This window comes from Mirounga angustirostris, unplaced genomic scaffold (genome assembly GCF_029215605.1).
Source record: "Mirounga angustirostris isolate CCGP_5_RB_7025 unplaced genomic scaffold, mMirAng1.0.hap1 SCAF_9, whole genome shotgun sequence".
Taxonomy (NCBI): domain Eukaryota; kingdom Metazoa; phylum Chordata; class Mammalia; order Carnivora; family Phocidae; genus Mirounga; species Mirounga angustirostris.
Genome location: NW_026991717.1, coordinates 94,948,585 through 94,968,426, shown reverse-complemented (window position 1 = coordinate 94,968,426; position 19,842 = coordinate 94,948,585). Strand labels below are relative to the sequence as shown.

The following is a 19,842-nucleotide window of genomic DNA, read 5'->3' as shown; positions in this document are numbered from 1 at the left end:
CTTAACTGACTGAGCCACCCAGGGGCTCTGCAAGCTTTCTATATAATAGATATTTAGCCAAATATTGTAGGCATAGAACAGGGTGCCTCAGAATAGCAATCAAAATATTGATCCCTGAATAGACCTGTTTGCATCGTTACTGCAAATTTTTACTAAGCATGCTTTTAAACTGTTTTTTTTTTTTTAAATTGTAGTCAGAAGACATTGTTGGTGGCTCATTAGAAACACTTGTTCACCATTATTGTATAAAGTTAACTATCAGTTTTGACTAAAAATGCATCCATCATACTATTTTCATAAATGAAAGCACATTCTTAATATTTGTTCTACCCTAAATGGAGACCACTAAAGGGAAAACTATAGAAAGAATGTCAGTAATCTGAATACGAAATAACAAGTATTATGTAAACTAGTTGATGCAATTCCAAGTAGTTGTAGATTCTGGCATTTTCTTTTCAGTAAAACTAAGAAATAAACTTCTATCTTTAATGTAAACTTTTATTATTTAAATTGGTAACAAAAAAGAGAATATTACTTAATTCTCATTATGTTCACATTGGACATTTCCTTTGGCACAATTTCAAAAGATTAACTAATTGACAATATAAAATTGCTTATGGGATAAGCAATAAAATATGAGTAGATATATTTACTGTGTATTTCTAATAATGAGGGGTCATTTTTGATTAATGGATATTAAAGCTGTGTTATGGCACATCATGTCTTCTGAACAGAAAGAAGCTTGCATGATTTTCCTGAAACAAGTGGTAGGGCTACATAGAAAGAGATGAAAAGGCCAAAATACCAACATTTGCTTCTATTCTAAAGGGAGGAGAAAAGATATAATGAGCATGGAGTTTGCTGATAAAGAATGAGAAAGGGAAGAGTAGCTTCTATTTATTCTTAGGAGGATAAATAATGTTCTGAGACGTTGAGTGCCAAAACAACAAAGAACAAGCTGGAATAAAGAGTGCCTTGGCCATCTGTTTGGCTGGTAGAGTGGGACATTATTAAATAAAGCTTTTATACTTAAAAGTAAATAAAAATTATTGGCTTTATTTAACAATGTTAGTATATTACATGCACACACACAGGTTAAACATCAAACATAATCTAGTGCTTTATTCAGACAAAGAGGAATGCATGATGATTCTCTTCCTTTTCCTGAATTTTTAGTAGGAATTTGAGCAAAAATAAACAAAATAGATAGACATCTATATATAAAGTGTGGATTTATTCCTCTTGTTTGTCTAACTGATTGTTATGAGACTTGCCTGGATTTCTACAGGTTTCTCCCTTCTAAGAACTTTATGGTACTAAACAGGAACTATATTCCACCCTACAATGAAAAATATCTACAAACTCATATCTTCAAAATTATGCACATATTTATCTATTTGTTCATTTCAACAGCTATTTACTGAAGGGCTGCATAAGATACTGTTATAGGAACTGTGGATATAGCATACTTCAGAAAGTCCTTGGAGTTGCCATTTGCCATAAATGCAATAAAGAATGGTCAAGAGAAAATGCAGCCAATCAAAATCATCCTGAGATGATGCAGGTATTAGATTTTGCAGACACAGGCATAAAATAAAACAGTATTATAAGCATGATTAAGAATTAAAAAACATTTTTTTTCTTTTTTATTTTTTTATTATGTTCTGTTAGCCAACATATAGTACACCATTTGTTTTTGACGTAGTGTTCAACTATTCATTAGTTGTGCATAACACCCAGTGCTCATTGCTCATCACAACACATGCCTTCCTTAATACACATCACCTGGCTACCCCATCCCCCACTCCCCTCCCTACTGTAACCCTCAGTTTCCTGGAGTCCAGAGTCTCTCATGGTTTGTCTCCTTCTCTGATTTCTTTCCATTCAGTTTTCCCTCCCTTCCCCTATGGTCCTCCATGCTATTCCTATGTTCCACATATAAATGAAACCATATGATAATTGTCTTTCTCTCCTTGACTTATTTCACTTAGCATAATACCCTCCAGTTCCATGCATGTTGATGCAAATGGAGGGTATTCATCCTTTCTGATGGCTGAGTAATATTCCATTGTATACATGAACCACATCTTCTTTATCTATTCATCTGTTGAAGGACATCACTACTAGGTATTTACCCCAAAGATGCAGATATAGTGAAAAGAAAGGGCACATGTACCCCAATGTTCATAGCAGCAGTGTCCACAAAAAACATTTTTTCAATGATTAAAATAAAATATGAGTATAATGAATGAACAAATAGGGACTTTCACATAATAAATGAAAACTTAAAAAATGGAATTTCCAGAAATGAAAACTATAATAATGAAATTTTAAAATATCCTAGATGACCTTCACATCCAATTGCAGATAGCATAGAAAGACAATGATATTGAGAAAAGATCACTAGAAATTTTCCCCTGTGAAAAACAGAAAACACAGACTGAAGAAAAAAAGAATAGAAACTAATGGGCATGTAGAATAATGTCCAATAGTCTAGCATGCATAAAATTTAAGATCTGGAAGAAGAAGAGATAATACTGCAGAAAATATTTGGAGAAATAATGGTTGAAAATTTCCCAAATCTAGTGAAAACAACTTAGAGATTGTAGAAGCCTGAAAAGAGGTATTTTTAGTTAATCAAAAGTTGAGGTAATCTATCACCAGTAGGCCTACAATAATACTAAAGGGGATTCTTTAGGTCAAAAAATATGTAATAAGATGGAAACCAGGTTCTTCAAGAAGAAATGATGAGTAATGGTAACTTTAAATATAAAAAACCCAATATTAATATTTTTCTTCTCAGAATATACTTATAAGAATACAATTTAAACAAAAAATAACGCTATAAATTGCAATTGAAAATATACATAGAAGAAAAAGATTAATATAAAGTTTCAACAGGTTGAAAATAAAAGGATGAAAAATACACTAGACAAACAGTGCACATAAGAGTCCTGGTATGGTTATATTAGTATCAGAAAAAGTAGATTTCAAGACAAGAAGCATTACAAGAGCAATGGCAAATGAAGTAAATCATTATAAAGGTATTACCATCTTTAATATGTATGTCCCTAATAACAGAGTTTCAAAATTCATAAGGCACAAATTAATAGATATGAAGGAAGAATAGACATTTTAAAACATAGGGAGAAATTTTAACTTACTTTTAACAGTAATTTTAACTGCCTTTTCTCATAGTGAACAAAGGGACAAAAATAATTATTAACTATAATAAAAATCTGAACAACACCACTATCTAACCTCTGATGATATTTAGACAATATTACACCTAAGTCAATGATTGAAAATACACATCCTCTCAAATACATATGGAACATTCACCAAAATAGACTACCATGCCCATAAAAAATTCAGTTCTCTGCATGTAATGAAGTCAAATTAGAAATCAATGAAAATAAGGTATTTAGAAATCCCTAAATATTGATTAACTACAATATTAACTCATGAATCAATCAACTAGATATTATACTATTATACTTACTCTTAAAGAAATTAGAAGTGAAGTGAGTGCTTTCCACTTAATTTTTTTAATTGAGGTATAATTTACACACAATATTATATTAGTTTCAAGTGTGTAACATAGTGATTTAATATTTGTATACATTTGTATATATTGCCACTTAATTTTATGAGATCAGCATGATCCTGATACCATAGATTTCACACACATTATTGAAGGAAAAATATAGCCAAATATTCTTCATGATACAGATGGAAATATGTTCAACAAAAAATAGCAATGTGGTAATACAAGAACACTAATACATCATGACCAAATAGGATTTATCCTATGAATGCAAGTTGAGTTTAACATTTGAAAATTCATCAATGTTATGCAATATATTAATAAAGTAAAAAGAAAATTTGTGATTTTAAAAAAACTCACCAAATTAAGAATGAAAGAAAATTTCCTCAACTAATAGAGGATATCTATAAAAAATATATAGTTAATGACTAAATGACTTTCCCCTAATATTGAGGATAAGTAAAAAAAGTATATTTTTGCTACCTCAATCAAAATAGTTTTAGAGATTCCAGCTCATGAAGTAAAACAAAACAAATAGGATAAATATAAAAGGATAAACTGTTCAGCTATGTCTATTTGAAGGTGACATATTTGTCTCTGTAAACAAACAAACAAACAAACAAACAAAAAAACCTTAAGTAATCAACCAAAACAATTTTTTAACTATAAGACTTAATGTTAATTTAACTATATTGGAGGATACAAGGTCAAAATATAAAGAAATTTTTTTTCTTCTCTTTCTTCATCTATAAATTCTATTAGAAAAATAGAAAATCCTTGTGATATTTTTTAAAAAATGACTTCTATTTTTATTCATGTATTGATTACCCTTAATTCATAAAACATATATTTTGTTTACTTTTAACTATCAGTCTTTAGTTCATTAATATCCATGCATTTCTCTCACCCTCTGACAATGTAGACTTTTTGTTTTAGATTATATTGATATTTTTAAACACTTTACTCAATATAATATACCTACAGAAGGGTTTATATATAAGTGATTAATGAATTTCACAATAAACTTGTATAACAAGTTTTCATCAAGAAACAGCATTACCAGCTCCCAAAGCCATATCCTAGATTTTCATCCAGTAACTGCAACTGTTTGCATCACTTTCCTAACTTCTAAAAATTTATTTAGTTTGCTTGTTTTTAATTTTTATATGAATGTGAATCATAGGGTATATGTACTTCTGTGTCTGATTTCTTTGGTTCAAAATTGTGAGATTCATCCATTCTACTGCATGTAATTGTTGACAAATCATTCTCATTGATACATACAATTCTATTATGTTAATTTACTATAGTTATTTATCCATTCTAATATTAAAGGACATTTGGTTTATTTTTTCCCAGTTTATAGCTATTATGAATAAAGCCTCAATGGGCATTCTTGCACATGTCTTTGGTGAATATACACTCATTTTTCTAGGAATGTAACTAGGTATGAATTGCTGAATCTGAACATATGTACATACTCAGCTTCAGTAGATTCTGACAGTTTTCCAATGTGGTACTAATAATTATCTTGAAGACTTATATGAGCATTTCAGTTATGTCAAATTCTTGCCAACCTTTGGTGGTTTCCATCTCTTTTATTTTAGCCATTCTTGTTGGTTGATATATATTTAATGTTTCAATCACTGTGCATTTAAAATAACAATAAATTTAACAAGACTATTCACTCAAAATTATCTCCCATATGTACTTCCTTCTGGGTGCATTTCTGTATTAGTGTACTAGGTCTACCATAACAAAATACCACAGAGAGGTGACTTAAATAACAGAAATTTATTTTCTCACAGTTCTGGAGGCTAGAAGAGTGTGAAATGAAGACATCATCAGGGTTGATTTCCAGTATGGCTTCTCTTACTAGCTAGTAGATTACCGCCTTCTTGCTGTGTTCTAACATAACCTCTTTTCTGTGTGCATGTATACAATATCTGGTGTCTGTTTCTCTTCTTATAAGGGCATGAGTCCTTTTAGATTAGGACCCAACCCTTGTGGCTTCATTTAACTCTAATTATCTCCCTAAAGCCTTGATTTCCAAATACAACCACTTCGGGGATTAGGGCTTTAACACATGAATTTTGGGGAGAACACAATTCGATTCATAAGTTTCCTTTCTGGCTAAAGTACATCTCCCAAGAGATCTTCAATAAAGCTTATTCAGTATTAAGATTTTATTTATCCTTAAGTTTATATAAACTTTTAACTTGATGAATAATTCAAAATTTTAATAGACTTTGCAACATTATTCTATTGTCTTCTTGTGCTTGGATTGCTGTTAATATCTGCTTCCCTCTTTTTATTTACTGGAATAAATAAATAATATTTCCTGGAATTCTATTTTTACTTTGTTCTATTTTTTTCTTCTTTCATCTTCTCGCAAACTATATTATTTACCTAATTATATATATGTATGTATATATATATATATATATATATATATATATATATACATATATATATATATACTGCTTACTTTATTCCTCCTTTCTAATGTAGAAGCTCTAGTAGGACATAAACCTTTGATGTTCTATTCACTAATGTGTTCCATGCACCTGAAAAGAGTATCTAGCCCACAGTATATTTTCTTTTTTTTTTTTTTTAAGATTTTTAAAATTTATTTGTCAGAGAGAGAGACAGAAAAAGAGAGAGACAGACAGAGCACAAGCAGGGGGGGAATAGCAGATAGAGGGAGAAGCAGATTTCCCGCTGAGCAGGGAGCCCAATGCAGGACTTGATTCCAGGACCCTGGGATAATGACCTGAGCCAAAAGTAGTTGCTTAACTGACTGAGACACTCAAGTGTCCCTACAGTATATTTTCAGTAAACAGTTTTTGATATGAACAAAAAGTGGACTTTCACATGGAATTACCTGCTGAGTTGCCTTTCAATGTGTACTAGAAGGAAGACAGGAAAGCACAGGAAAGTGCAGTTTGTGCTTATCAAAGTGAATTTAGGGAGCAGAGGATCACAATTAAAGATAAAAAAAATTCTAATGTGGCAACCTGGGAATAATTACTTCCTTACCCAGTACTTGCCTTTCAGTGAGTATTTCCATCCTGCCAGTCAGGGCAATGCATTATTCCAGGGTTTGCCTAGTTCCTAGGATTCAGCATAGCTGGAGAGTAAGGGCTTGCTTGCCAGCCATGCAAGGCATTACCTCTACCTCTCCTTGTCCTTATCATCACCACCACTACTGCTTCTAGCTGATACTAGGCTGAGTCTTCTGTTTAGCATGAAGTGGAGCAAGGAATTATTTTCTAAGGAAAATGTGGACTACTATCCACAGCCTATTCCACATTCATGATATATTGCAGTTTTTCACTTCATCTGCAACATCCACTCCCATTCCTACACAGACCCATACAGACATAAATAGAACTAGCAAATTCCTTTTTCTTCAAAGAATTCTCCTAGATTTAAGGTTGGGAAAAGAACCCAAAAGCCCATGCTGATTTGCCATTTTCCATAGTAAACTTCCAAATAGCAAAACTTGAGGCCAGATAAAAATGGGCTTATAACTTCAAGATCCTGATGGAAAATAACTATTACTGAAGAATCCCAGATCAAAGAAAGCCATTCTTCAAGACTGAGGGCAAAAAAGTATTTGAAGACATTGAAAGACTGCAAGTTTAGTATTCATAAATACTCACTGAAAGAAACACAGAAAGATAAACTTCGGTAAGCAGGAAATCAAATAAAGAAAGAAGTACTAGCAAAAAGCCACAGTGAGCAAAATAACAGAAAAATTGGCCAATCAATTGTCATTTTCATAAATTCAAATGTGAGGATGTATTAAAAATTAGTTGAGCCTAAAATACTAGATAAAAATAATGTAAGAAGAAAAGGTTGGTGATTTATAAAACATTCTGATTTATGAGAAAAATTTTAATTGAATTTAGACTTTATTAAAATATGTATTAAAAATGTAAAAGCAGGGAAGGAGTTAAGATGGCAGTAGGGGGACCCTGAGCTTGCCTTTCTACTACATCTAGCTACATCTACATCAAATAATTTTGAACAAGGAAATTGATCTGAGGGCTAAGAAAACAATCTACACAATTGGAGAGAGAGAATGTGGCAGATGCAAGCTTGGGATACATCAGCCTTGGTGCTGCAGAGGGGAAGAAGCCCTTTTCACAATGAGAAGTCAGAGAGAGGAGAGAGTGAGAGAGCAGGAGAGGCACCAGGCAGTGTTCAGGCAAGATGCTGTGGTGTGGGGATCCCCTGGGTTGCGCTGGGAGAGAATGCTCCCCTTCTGGAGTACATTTGGAAGAAGGTATATTGCATCTTCAAGGACAAACGGACTGCTGGGCTCCACCGAGCAACTGTTCAACAGCAGAGGACAGAGGTGCACGCAGAGGACAGGTAACTTGGTGGCAGCTTTTCGCTGTGCTCCACCATAGAGTCCAGGCACTATGCAGCCATGCCACTGCTTTTCTGGGACATAACAGAGCTGGGGACAGCACTGTTAAGCTCTCCTCTCGGGGAGGGGAGCAGGTCCATGCCCTGCTGTGTCCTTCAAGATTTGGAGTTTTTAATCCCAGTAGCTAGCCAGAGATAAAACAGGAGAACTGTGGCACCAGTCATGCCAACAGCCCTGGCACAGACAGGTTGAGGTCAGGGATCTGACAAGAGCATGGGATACAGGAGGAGAGATTGTTCACTTTTCTGTGAGGGCCTGCTGAACAATAGTGGCCATGAGTCACCCTCCCAGGGGGCCAAGAAGGCAGGGTGATGCCATCTTCCAACCCCTCCTCCTCCTGCCCTCCAGCACAGTCAGACTTCAGTGAGCAAAACAGCGTCCTCAGTGGAGGCTGGAGCTTCTTACACCAAACCTTGCCCCCCTGAGCCCAACAGTAAGACAACAAAGAGAAGTAAAAGACATCCAAGTTGACAAGGAAGAAGGCAAACTTTCACTCCTTGTAGATGCCATGATATGCTATGCAGAAAACCCGGAAGTCTCCACCAAAAAATTGCTAGAAGTGATACATGAATTCACAAAGTCACAGGATATAAAATCAACATACAGAGATCTGTTGCATTTCTATACAACAATAATGAAGCAGCAGAAAGAGAAATCAAGCAAGCAATCCCATTTACAATTGCACCAAAAACCATAAGATACCTGAAAAAAACCTAACCAAAGAGGTAAAAGATCTGTAAGCTGAAAACTATAGAACACTTATGAAAGAAATTGAAGAACACACTAAATGGAAAAACATTCCATGCTCATGGATTGAAAGAACAAATACCATTAAAATGTCTATACTACCCAAAAGCAATCCTGATTAAAATAACACTAGCATTTTTCTCAGAAGTAGAACAAACAATCCTAATATTCATATGGAACCAGAAAAGAACCCAAATGGCCAAAGTAATGTTGAAAAAGAAAATCAAAGCGGGAGGTATCACAATCCCAGACTTCAAGCTGTATTACAAAGTTGTAATCATCATAACAGTATGGTACTGGCACAAAAACAGACACATAGGTCAATGGAACAGAATAGAGAACCCATAAATGGATCCTCAACTCTATGGTCAACTAATCTTCGATAAAGCAGGAAAGAATATTCAATGGAAAAAAGACTGTCTCTTCAACAAATGTTGTTGGGAAAACTAGAGAATGACATGCAGAAAAATGAAACTGGACCACTTTCTTACACCATAAACAAACATAAATTCAAAATGGATGAAAGACCTACATGTGTGACAGGAAACCTTCAAAATTCCAGAGGAGAACACAGGCACCAACCTCTTTGACCTTGGCTGCAGCAACTTCTTACTAGATACATCTCTAAAAAAGCAAAAATGAACTATTGGACCTCATCAAGATAAAAACTTCTGCACAGCAAAGGAAACAATCAACTAAACTAAAAGGCAACCAGTGGGAATGGGAGAAGATATTTGCAAATGACATATTGGATAAAGGACTAGCATCCAGAATCTATAAAGAACTCATCAAATTCAACACCCAAAAGACAAATAATCCAGTTAAGAAATGGGCAGAAGACATGAACAGACATTTGCCCAAAGAAGACATGAAAATGGCAAGCAGACCATGAAAAAATGCTCAACATCACTCATCATCAGGGAAATACAAATCAAAACCACAATGAGATACCACCTCACAACTGTCAGAATGGCTAAAATTAACATTTCAGGAAATAACAGATGTGGGTGAGGATACGAGAAAGAAGAACGCTCTTACGCTGTTGGTGGGAATGCAAACTGGCGCAGCCACTCTGGAAAACAGCATGGAGGTTCCTCAAAATGCTACAAATAAAACTACCCTACAATCCAGGAATTGCAGTACTAGGTATTTACCTACAGGATACAAAAATACAGATTTGAAGGGACACATGCATGCCAATGTTTATAGCAGCATTATCAACAATAGCCAAACTATGGAAAGAGCCCAAATGTCCATCAACTGATGAATAGATAAAGAATATATGGTGTGTATATGTACATATACATATATATTATATATATACATATATATTATATATATACATATATATTATATATATATGATGCAATATGAGCCTTCAGAATACATGAAATCTTGCCATTTGCAACAATGTGGATGGAACTAGAGTGTATTATGCTACAAGAACTAAGTCAGAGAAAGACAAATATCATATGATTTCACTCAGATGCAGAATTTAAGAAGCAAAACAGATGAACATAGGGGAAGGGAAGGAAAAATAAAATAAGATAAAAACAGAGAAGGAGGCAAACCATAAGAGACTCTTAACTATAAGAACAAACAGGTGCTGGTGGGGCTGTGCTAAATGGGTCATAAGCATTAAGGAGGGCACTTGTTGGGATGAACACTGGGTGTTAATATGTAAGTGGTGAATCACTAAATTCTATTCCTAAAAGCAATACTACACTATATGTTAACTAACTTGAATTTAAAGTTAAAAAAAAAGTCAAAGCAATTGTTAAGATAATATAAACATATTATTTTAATCACAATTGCAGTAGCGGGATGATAGAAAAATAATTTTAAAAAAAATTATCGATCCCAAGGAAAAATGGGGGAAAAATAGATTTTCAAGGAAAACCTTATAATGATAAATTGCAAAAAACATTCCAGAAGTAAGTAACCCAGTAAGTATAGAGGAATTAAACTTACTTTTCAGGCAAAGCTAATGCAGTTAAGTTTCAAAAATCAAAACACAACAGATATACACTGAACATAAAATAAAAAAACGTTGGAGAAAAAGAATAAAATTGTCATACCAGGCAAATACTTAACTAAGTAAATATTAACATCAGACAAATATGTTGCAAAAATCATTTATAGGATCACATAATATTAAACAGATTAGTCTACCAAGAGTATATGATATAAATAAACACACATGAACCTAGCAAATTTATTGCCTCAAATATATTAGTACAAAATTATAATAAAAAAACAAGGAGGGATGCCTGGGTGGCTCAATTGATAAAGTATCCGCCTTCAGCTCAGGTCTTGATACCAGGGTGCTGGGATTGAGCCCTGCATCAGGCTCCCTGCTCAGCGGGGAGCCTGCTTCTCTCTCTGCCCTTCCTTCCTGCTCTGCTCTCTCTCCTTATATCTGTCTTTCTCTCAAACAAACAAACAACAAAAAAAAAACCACAAACAAAAAACAAGGGAAAACTTGTAAAATCTTCAAAACTGGAAGATTTTTTAACTTAACACAATATTCTTCCTTGAATATATGAATACACTCAATGGCTATCTTCTTTATCATGCTTCCTTTTCTTAAATGCATGTATACTTTGATTTTAGTTATTTGTTTACCACCTTCTTATCTCTCTCTCACTAGGATATAATCTCCTTTTAGGATTAGTCATTATCGTTAATACTGAATTCCTATACTGAGACAGTGACCAGTACAAGTATACAATTAAAATATAGAATCATTTTTTCCCCAAAATTATCACAAGTGATCATTTCCATTAATTAATTGCTTATTAGAACAAAGAAAATTTAAAATTCTAAAGAATTAATATAATAGAGGATAGAATCTCAAACACAATGCATTTATATTGTGAAGTAGAAAAAAATAAAATTATAGGTGAAACAAATATTTTGAATATTTTAAAATAAAGTACAGATAAAATACTATGCATTAAAATTGAGAATTGTGGTAAATTGAGAGATATAAATTTCAAATTTTAGTACATTTATTAAAAAAAGAAAGCTTAGATATAAAGGAGGTTGTATTTAATTCAGAAATCTGGAATGAAAGAATATAAAAAAGAAGGAAATAATATTTTAAAAGGAGAAGAAACTTATGAAATAGAAAACAAAACAAAACAGAATTTAACAAAACTTAAAGAAACTTCCTGAACTTTCATTTCAGGCAATATGGCAAATTAAGCATTCTGAAAAGCATGACTGAAAGCAACTAAAAATAGAGAAAAATAAAGTATAAAAATAATTACTTAGTTATATCACTAAGCAGATAAGAGAACCATTCCCAAGAGGATGAAAATAAAGGGAATGTGGTAACCCAGGCAGGCTAACAAGATTCAGAGCTGTTGTTCACTTGGAGTATGTTTACTGAACTCTGGTAAATTTGAGTTTCCATTCTTGCTGTATATAAAAATTCATCCACAAAACTCAGTAGTTTTCTGTTGTTCTAAATAAACAACTATAAAATGTGAAAGAGAATAAAACTAAAGATGTATCAAGGAAAAATAATACAGAAATAGAAGACTGTGGAAAAAACTGAAAGTTTTCTAAGGGACATACAAGAAAATCTGGGTAAATTAAGGGGTAATCTATGCCCTCACATGGGATGACATCATAATATAAATATGTCAGTTTTCTTCCATTTTATTAATAAATTCAAGCATTCTTATTAAAAAATGCACTGATCTTTTGAACAGTTTGGGAAATTTATTCTAAAAGAATGTGTGGAGAATGAAGTTCCACAAAAAGCTAAGTAAGATTTAAAATGAGGATCTGAGAATGGTGCCTGGGTGGCTCAGTCAAGTAAGCATCTGCATTCTGCTCAGGTCATGATCCCAGGGTCCTGGGATTGAGCCCTGCATTGGACTCCCTCCTTGGCAGAGAGTCTGCTTCTCGCTCTCACTCTCCTCCTCTGCTCTCTCTCTCCCTTTCTCTCAAATAAAATAAATAAAATCTTTAATAGATGATGATAGATAGATAGATGATAGATAGATAGATGGACAGATAGACTGATAAAGGATCTGAGGAAAGAGAACTTGGGTTTCCAGGATCTTAGTTAAGCAAACAAACAACATACATTAATCAAAAAAAAATTAGACCAATGCAATACAATAGTCAACACAGATAGAATCCCATATACATGGATCGGGAACATGTCAGGGATGCCCACTCTCGCCACTATTGTTCAACATAGTACTAGAAGTCCTGGCAACAGCAATCAGACAAAAAAAAAAAAAAAAGAAAGAAAAGATATTCAAATTGGCAAAGAAGAAGTCAAATTCTCTCTCTTTGCAGGTGACATGATATTTTATGTGGAAAATCCAAAAGACTCCACCCTCAAATTACTAGAACTCATACAGCAATTCAGTAATGTGGCAGGATACAAAATCAAAGCACAGAAATCAGTTGCTTTCTTATACACTAACAATGCAACTGTAGAAAGAGAAATTAGAGAAACGATTCCATTTACAATAGCACCAAAAACCATAAGATACCTCGGAATAAACCTAACCAAAGAGGTAAAGGATCTATACTCTAGGAACTACAGAACACTCATGAAAGAAATTGAAGAAGACACAAAAAGATGGAAAAACATTCCATGCTAATGGATCAGAAGAATAAACATTGTTAAAATGTCTATGCTACCCAGAGCAATCTATACCTTCAATGCCATCCCAATCAAAATTCAAATGACATTTTTCAAAGTGCTGGAACAAACAATCCTAAAATTTGTATGGAATCAGAAAAAACGCCAAATCGCCAAGGAGATGTTGAAAAAGAAAAACAAAGCTGGGGGCATCACGGTGCCTGATTTCAAGCTATGATCACCAAGACAGCATGGTACTGGCACAAAAACAGACATATAGACCAATGGAACAGAACAGAGAGCCCAGAAATGGACCCTCAAGTCTATGGTCAAATAATCTTCAACAAAGCAGGAAAAAACATGCAATGGAAAAAAGACAGTGTCTTCAATAAATGGTGCTGGGAAAATTGGAGAGCTTTATACAGAAGAATGAAACTCGACCATTCTCTAACACTATACACAAAGATAAACTCAAAATGGATGAAAGACCTCAATGTGAGACAGGAATCCATCAAAATCCTAGAGGAAAACATAGGCAATAACCGCTTTGACATCGGCCACAGCAACTTCTTTCAAGATACGTCTCCAAAAGCTGGTGAAACAAAAGCAAAAATGAACTTTTGGGACTTCATCAAGATAAAAAGCTTCTGCACAGCAAAGGAAACAGTCAACAAAACAAGGAGGCAACCTACAGAATGGGAGAAGATATTTGCAATTGACACTACAGATAAAGGTCTGGTATCCAAGATCTATAAAGAACTTCTCAAACTCAATACCCAAAAAACAAATAATCAAGTCAAAAAATGGGCAGAAGACATGAACAGACAATTCTCTGAAGAATACATATAAATGGCTAACAGACACATGAAAAAGTGTTCATCATCATTAGCCATCAGGGAAATTCAAATTAAAACCACTTTGAGATACCACCTTACACCAGTTAGAATGGCAAAAATGGACCGGGAAAGAAACAACAATGTTGGAGAGGTTGTGGAGAAAGGGGAACCCTCTTACACTGTTGGTGGGAATGCAAGTTGGTACAGCCACTTTGGAAAACAGTGTGGAGGTGCCTCAAAAAATTAAAAATAGAGCTACCTTATGACCCAGCAATTGCACTACTGGGTATTTACCCCAATGACACAGATGTAGTGAAAAGAAGGGCCATATGCACCCCAATGTTCATAGCAGCAATGTCCGCAATAGCCAAACTGTGGAAAGAGCTGAGATGCCCTTCAACAGATGAATGGATAAAGAAGATGTGGTCCATATATATATACAGTGGGATATTACTCAGCCATCAGAAAGGATGAATACCCAACTTTTACATCAACATGGATGGGACTGGAGGAGGTTATGATAAGTGAGATAAGTCAAGGAGAGAAAGTCAATTATCATATGGTTTCACTTATTTGTGGAACATAAAGAATAGCATGGAGGACATTAGGAGAAGGCAGGGAGAAATGAAGGGGGGGGAATCGGAGAGAGAGGTGAACCATGAGATACTGTGGACTCTGAGAAACAAACTGAGGGTTTTAGAGGGGAGGTGGGTGGGGGGATGGATTAGCCCAGTGATGGGTATTAAGGAGGGCACGTCCTGCATGGAGCACTGGGTGTTATACGAAAACAATGAATTGTGGATCACCACATCAAAAACTAATGATGTATTGTATGGCGACTAACATAACATAATAAGATAAAATTAAAAAAAAGAATCCCATATACATGGAACCTAAATTGATAAAAATTACCAATGGACTAAAAAAAGAAAGAATGTTTATTGCATAATTTTGGGGAAATTGATTATATTGCATGAGGAGAAAACAAATCTGAATACCTATCACCATTTAGAAAGGTAGACTTTATATATATTAAACATCTGAATGTGAAAGGTAAAAATACAAACTTAGAAGAAAAAAGAGGAACATATTTTAGTGACCCAGAGACAAAAGGTAACATCATAAACATTTTTAAATAAAGACCACATATTGGAGTAATAGCTGCTCCTGGTAAAACCCAGAATACAAGCAATAGATTAAATTAAAATATTTATGTATCTCTTTTTTTTTTTAATTTTTTTTTTATTCATGTGACAGAGAGAGAGAGAGAGGGAATATGAGCAGGGAGAGAGGCGGAGGGAGAGGGAGAAGCAGACTCCTCGCTGAGCCAGGAGCCCGATATGGGGCTCGATCCCAGGACCCTGAGATCATGCTCTGAGCTGAAGGCAGACACTTAACCATCTGAGCCACCCAGGCGCCCCTATGTATCTCATTTTATAGAAACATTAGATATTAAGTCATTATAGTGTTCAAATTTATGTAAAAACATACTGAAGCCTATGAACTCTGAGAAAGTGGGATGCGGAGAAGTGATAAGAGGAAGCAGTATTGGGCGCCTCGGTGGCTCAGTTGGTTAAGCAACTGCCTTCGGCTCAGGTCATGATCCTGGAGTCCCTGGATCGAGTCCCGCATCGGGCTCCCTGCTCAGCAGGGAGTCTGCTTCTCCCTCTGACCCTCCCCCCTCTCATGTGCTCTCATTCTCTCTCTCTCAGATAAATAAATAAAATCTTAAAAAAAAAAAAAAAAGAGGAAGCAGTATTGTATAAAAACATGAACACTTTGGATCCAAGCTCTGTTATTTGCTAACTATATAGCCACAAGCTAATCATTCACCTCTTTTCCCACCTCTCAACTGGGAGTGATAATAACTACACTAAAGCATTGTTGTAAGAACTGGAGATAATGTAAGTTAAGTTACTAAGTTGGAGAGCAGTGCAGAGTGTATGCTCAAAAACTGGGGTGTTTTGTTTTTTTTAATCTTTGTCGCATACCCATCCTTTAGCACAGTGTTCAAGAAGGGTTTTAGAAAATAAATGAATCCTCTATTAAGAAGAAATACCAGCTGCCCATAGTTGTAGATTTTAAATCTAGCTAGAGGTGGTACTTAAGTCCACAAATGAGAGGAAGAAATAATTAGGTTATATACAAGAATATGGATATTTGTATTGTATATGCTGAATTTAAATAAGGTAAACTTAAATGGATATTGAGAACAGATGCTTCTCCCATCAAACAAAGAAATTTAGAATGTTAAAAAAATGGTAAATAGTACCAACCAAACAATAAAGAAAGAGAAAGTCCTAGATGCAATAAATGACAAAGATAACTAAAGTCTGAAAATGGTTCCAAGGGACTTAATCTTTAATGGTATTTCCAGAGGAATTTGGCCACAGGGTTGACAGAGTTTAATGTCACTACAAAGGCAGCCAAAGCTAGAATAGAGCTCCCTACACAATCTAGACTACCACCTGTGGGCCCATCTACCAGTGAGACAAGGAACTGAGAATAGTTCCCTCCAGTCTGGGGAATCAGCAAAGAAAATATGTGAAAGGAAAAATTAAAAAAACAAAAACAAAAACAGATAAATAAACAAATAAGTAGCAACTGACATTTTAGAAGTATGTCAAAATTAAAAAGTCAATAAACATTTTAAACAAAATATTGGACATATCTGAAGGGAGAATTGATAGCATAATTGACAAATTAGAATAAATAACCAAGAACAGAGAAGGAACAAATAAATATAGAATACTAAATAACTTTTAAGAACTCTGGAGTAACATGAGAATAATAGAAACTCTAATTGTAATTTTGGCAGTATATAATGGAATAAAAGGAAGAGAAGTTCTGTTTGAAGAGGAATTTGTTATAAAATTTTCAGAACTGAAAACAAAAATTCCTGAGTCTTCAGATAAAAACAACAGAAAAGATTCTGAGCAAGAGAAAAACAAATCTGGACCTGCATACACTATTTTGAATCTATGGATCATAAAATATACAGAACATTCTTAAAAGCTACACAAGAGAAAGGTAGCATAAAATGTACAAAAATTAGTCTGAAAATAAAGCTCTCATAAACAATAATGAATGCCTATAGACAACAGATTAATATCACAGAAACTCTAAAGGCATGTATTAGTCCACCCAGGAATAATTCTATACCCCAACTAAGCTACCATTCAAAAATTATTTTGAAATACAAATACTATGAAACAAAACATAAACAAAATACAATTTCCTACAAACATACCTTCACTAAAAGATCTACCAAAGAACAAACTTTAGTAAAAAGTGAAGAGTGAGATGGAAGGATCAAGAATGACCATATAAATCTATAAATACTTAAATAAATAAAACAATTAGTTACAGGGAGAGGTTTAAAAACAAGACATAAACAAAATATTTAGCAAATTAAGAGAGTTTTAAGAATTACAAAAGAAATTTGTACAATGGAATATTATGCAACCATCAAAAGGAATGAAATCTTGCCATTTGCAACGATGTAGATGGAACTGGAGGGTATTATGCTGAGTGAAATAAGTCAATCAAAGAAAGACATGTATCATATGACCTCACTAATATGAGGAATTCTTAATCTCAGGAAACAAACTGATGGTTGCTGGAGTGGTGGGGGGTGGGAGGGATGGGGTGGCTGGGTGATAGACATTGGGGAGGGTATGTGCTATGGTGAGCACCATGAATTGTGTAAGACTGTTGAATCACAGACCTGTACCTCTGAAACAAATAATATATGTTTAAAAAAAAAAAAAGAAGAAGAAGATAGCAGGAAAGGAAAAATGAAGGAGGGGAATCAGAGGGGGACACAAAACATGAGAGACTATGGACTCTGAGAAACAAACTGAGGGTTCTAGAGGGGAGGGGGTGGGGGGATGGGTTAGCCTGGTGATGGGTATTAAAGAGGGCACATACTGAATGGAGCACTGGGTGTTATGCACAAACAATGAATCATGGAACACTACATCAAAAACTAATGATGTAATGTATGGTGATTAACATAACATAATAAAATAAAAATTTAAAAAATGGGAAAAAAAGAAATTTGTACATATTGATTTATCTTAGAAATATTTAAGCCAGGTAAATATCTAAAATTTCTTTTAAAATAACAGAAATAGAGTATGTAACTTCCAAGTAGCACATATGTAAAGAAAGAGGAAAAGAAAAATCAATATATGCAATAAATGATTTAAAAAGAAGATGCAACTAGTTATATACCCCATAGACAAAAATATAGTGATCCAACGGGGCATCAGCACCCCAATGTCCACAATAGCCAAACCATTGAAAGAGCTCAGTTGTCCATAAACAGATGAATGGATAAAGAAGATGTGGTATTTATATACAATGGAATATTACTAAGTTATCAAAAGAAAATGATATATTTCCATTTGCAATGATGTGGATAGAGCTAGAGGGTATTATGATAAGTGAAATAAGTCAATCAGAGAAAGACAATTATCATATAATTTCACTCATATGGGGAAGTTAAGAAACAAAACAGCATAGAGCAAGGGAAGGAAAAATAAAAAAAGATGTAATCAGAGAGGGAGACAAAGCATAAGAGACTCTTAACCCTAGGAAACAAATTCAGGGTTGTGGAGGGGAAGATGTGGTTACAGGGTGATGGGCATTAAGGAGGGCAAGTGATGTAATGAGCACTAGGTGTTATATAAAACTGATGAATCACTGAACTCTACCTCTGAAACTAATAATACACTATATGTCAATTAATTGAATTTAAATAAAAAATAAAAAATAAAAAGAAGATGCAAATAAACTACATGGTCAATGGGGAAATACCAGATAAAATACTAAATATACATCAATGTTTATAAATATACACAAAATATGTTAAATAGATTGAATTTCCCTGAAGATAGATAGATACTTTCAGGTTGGATTAAAAATTCTCTTCCATGTGCTGTTCTAAAGACATATACCTTTTGATAATTCATGCTTTTCTAGAATATTTTCCTTCAGTGAAATTACAGTGATTTGGTTGAATAACATAGAAAGTTGAAAAAGACAGAAAATAACATGCCAAGAAAATGATAGAGTCAGCTTTGCGCAGTGGCAGTATCGTAGCCAATGAGGTTTCTCCGGGGCGCGATTATTGCTAATAGAAAATGATAGAGTCAACATAGCAATATTAATAACAGAGAATTATATTTTAAGACAAAAATCAAAATTAAGCATAAATTGTTTAATGCTAAAGTGAGATTTTAACTAAGAATCCATAATCATTATTCTATAGATCATATTAATATGACAAAAATATAAAAGTAAAATGGATAGAAATGGATGTACACAAAATCAGGTAATCAATTTTAACTCAGCTTTATGAAACAAATGATAACACAATCATTATTAAGAATATTCTTATCAGTAAGGATAATGTAAATTAACAATACAATTAATAAATAGCTTAGAACTCTGCACTGCAAAAGTGGACACATATTTTTAGTACACATAATATATATATAAATTCAGATCATGTAGTAGGCCACAAAGCAAATATCTACAAATAAAAAGAACCATGATCCTACAAAATATAGTATATGACCAAAATGTGATAAAATTAGGGATGCCTGGGTGGCTCAGTCAGTTAAGTGTCTGCCTTTGGCTCTGGTCATGATCCCAGAGT

At 33.9% G+C, this 19,842-nt stretch overlaps 1 pseudogene; it reads left to right on the top strand.

Annotated features, from left to right (window-relative positions):
- The first annotated feature begins 19,257 nt into the window (after positions 1 to 19,257).
- On the top strand, positions 19,258 to 19,389 carry LOC123842054 (U4 spliceosomal RNA; annotated as a pseudogene).
- Positions 19,390 to 19,842: the final 453 nt, after the last annotated feature.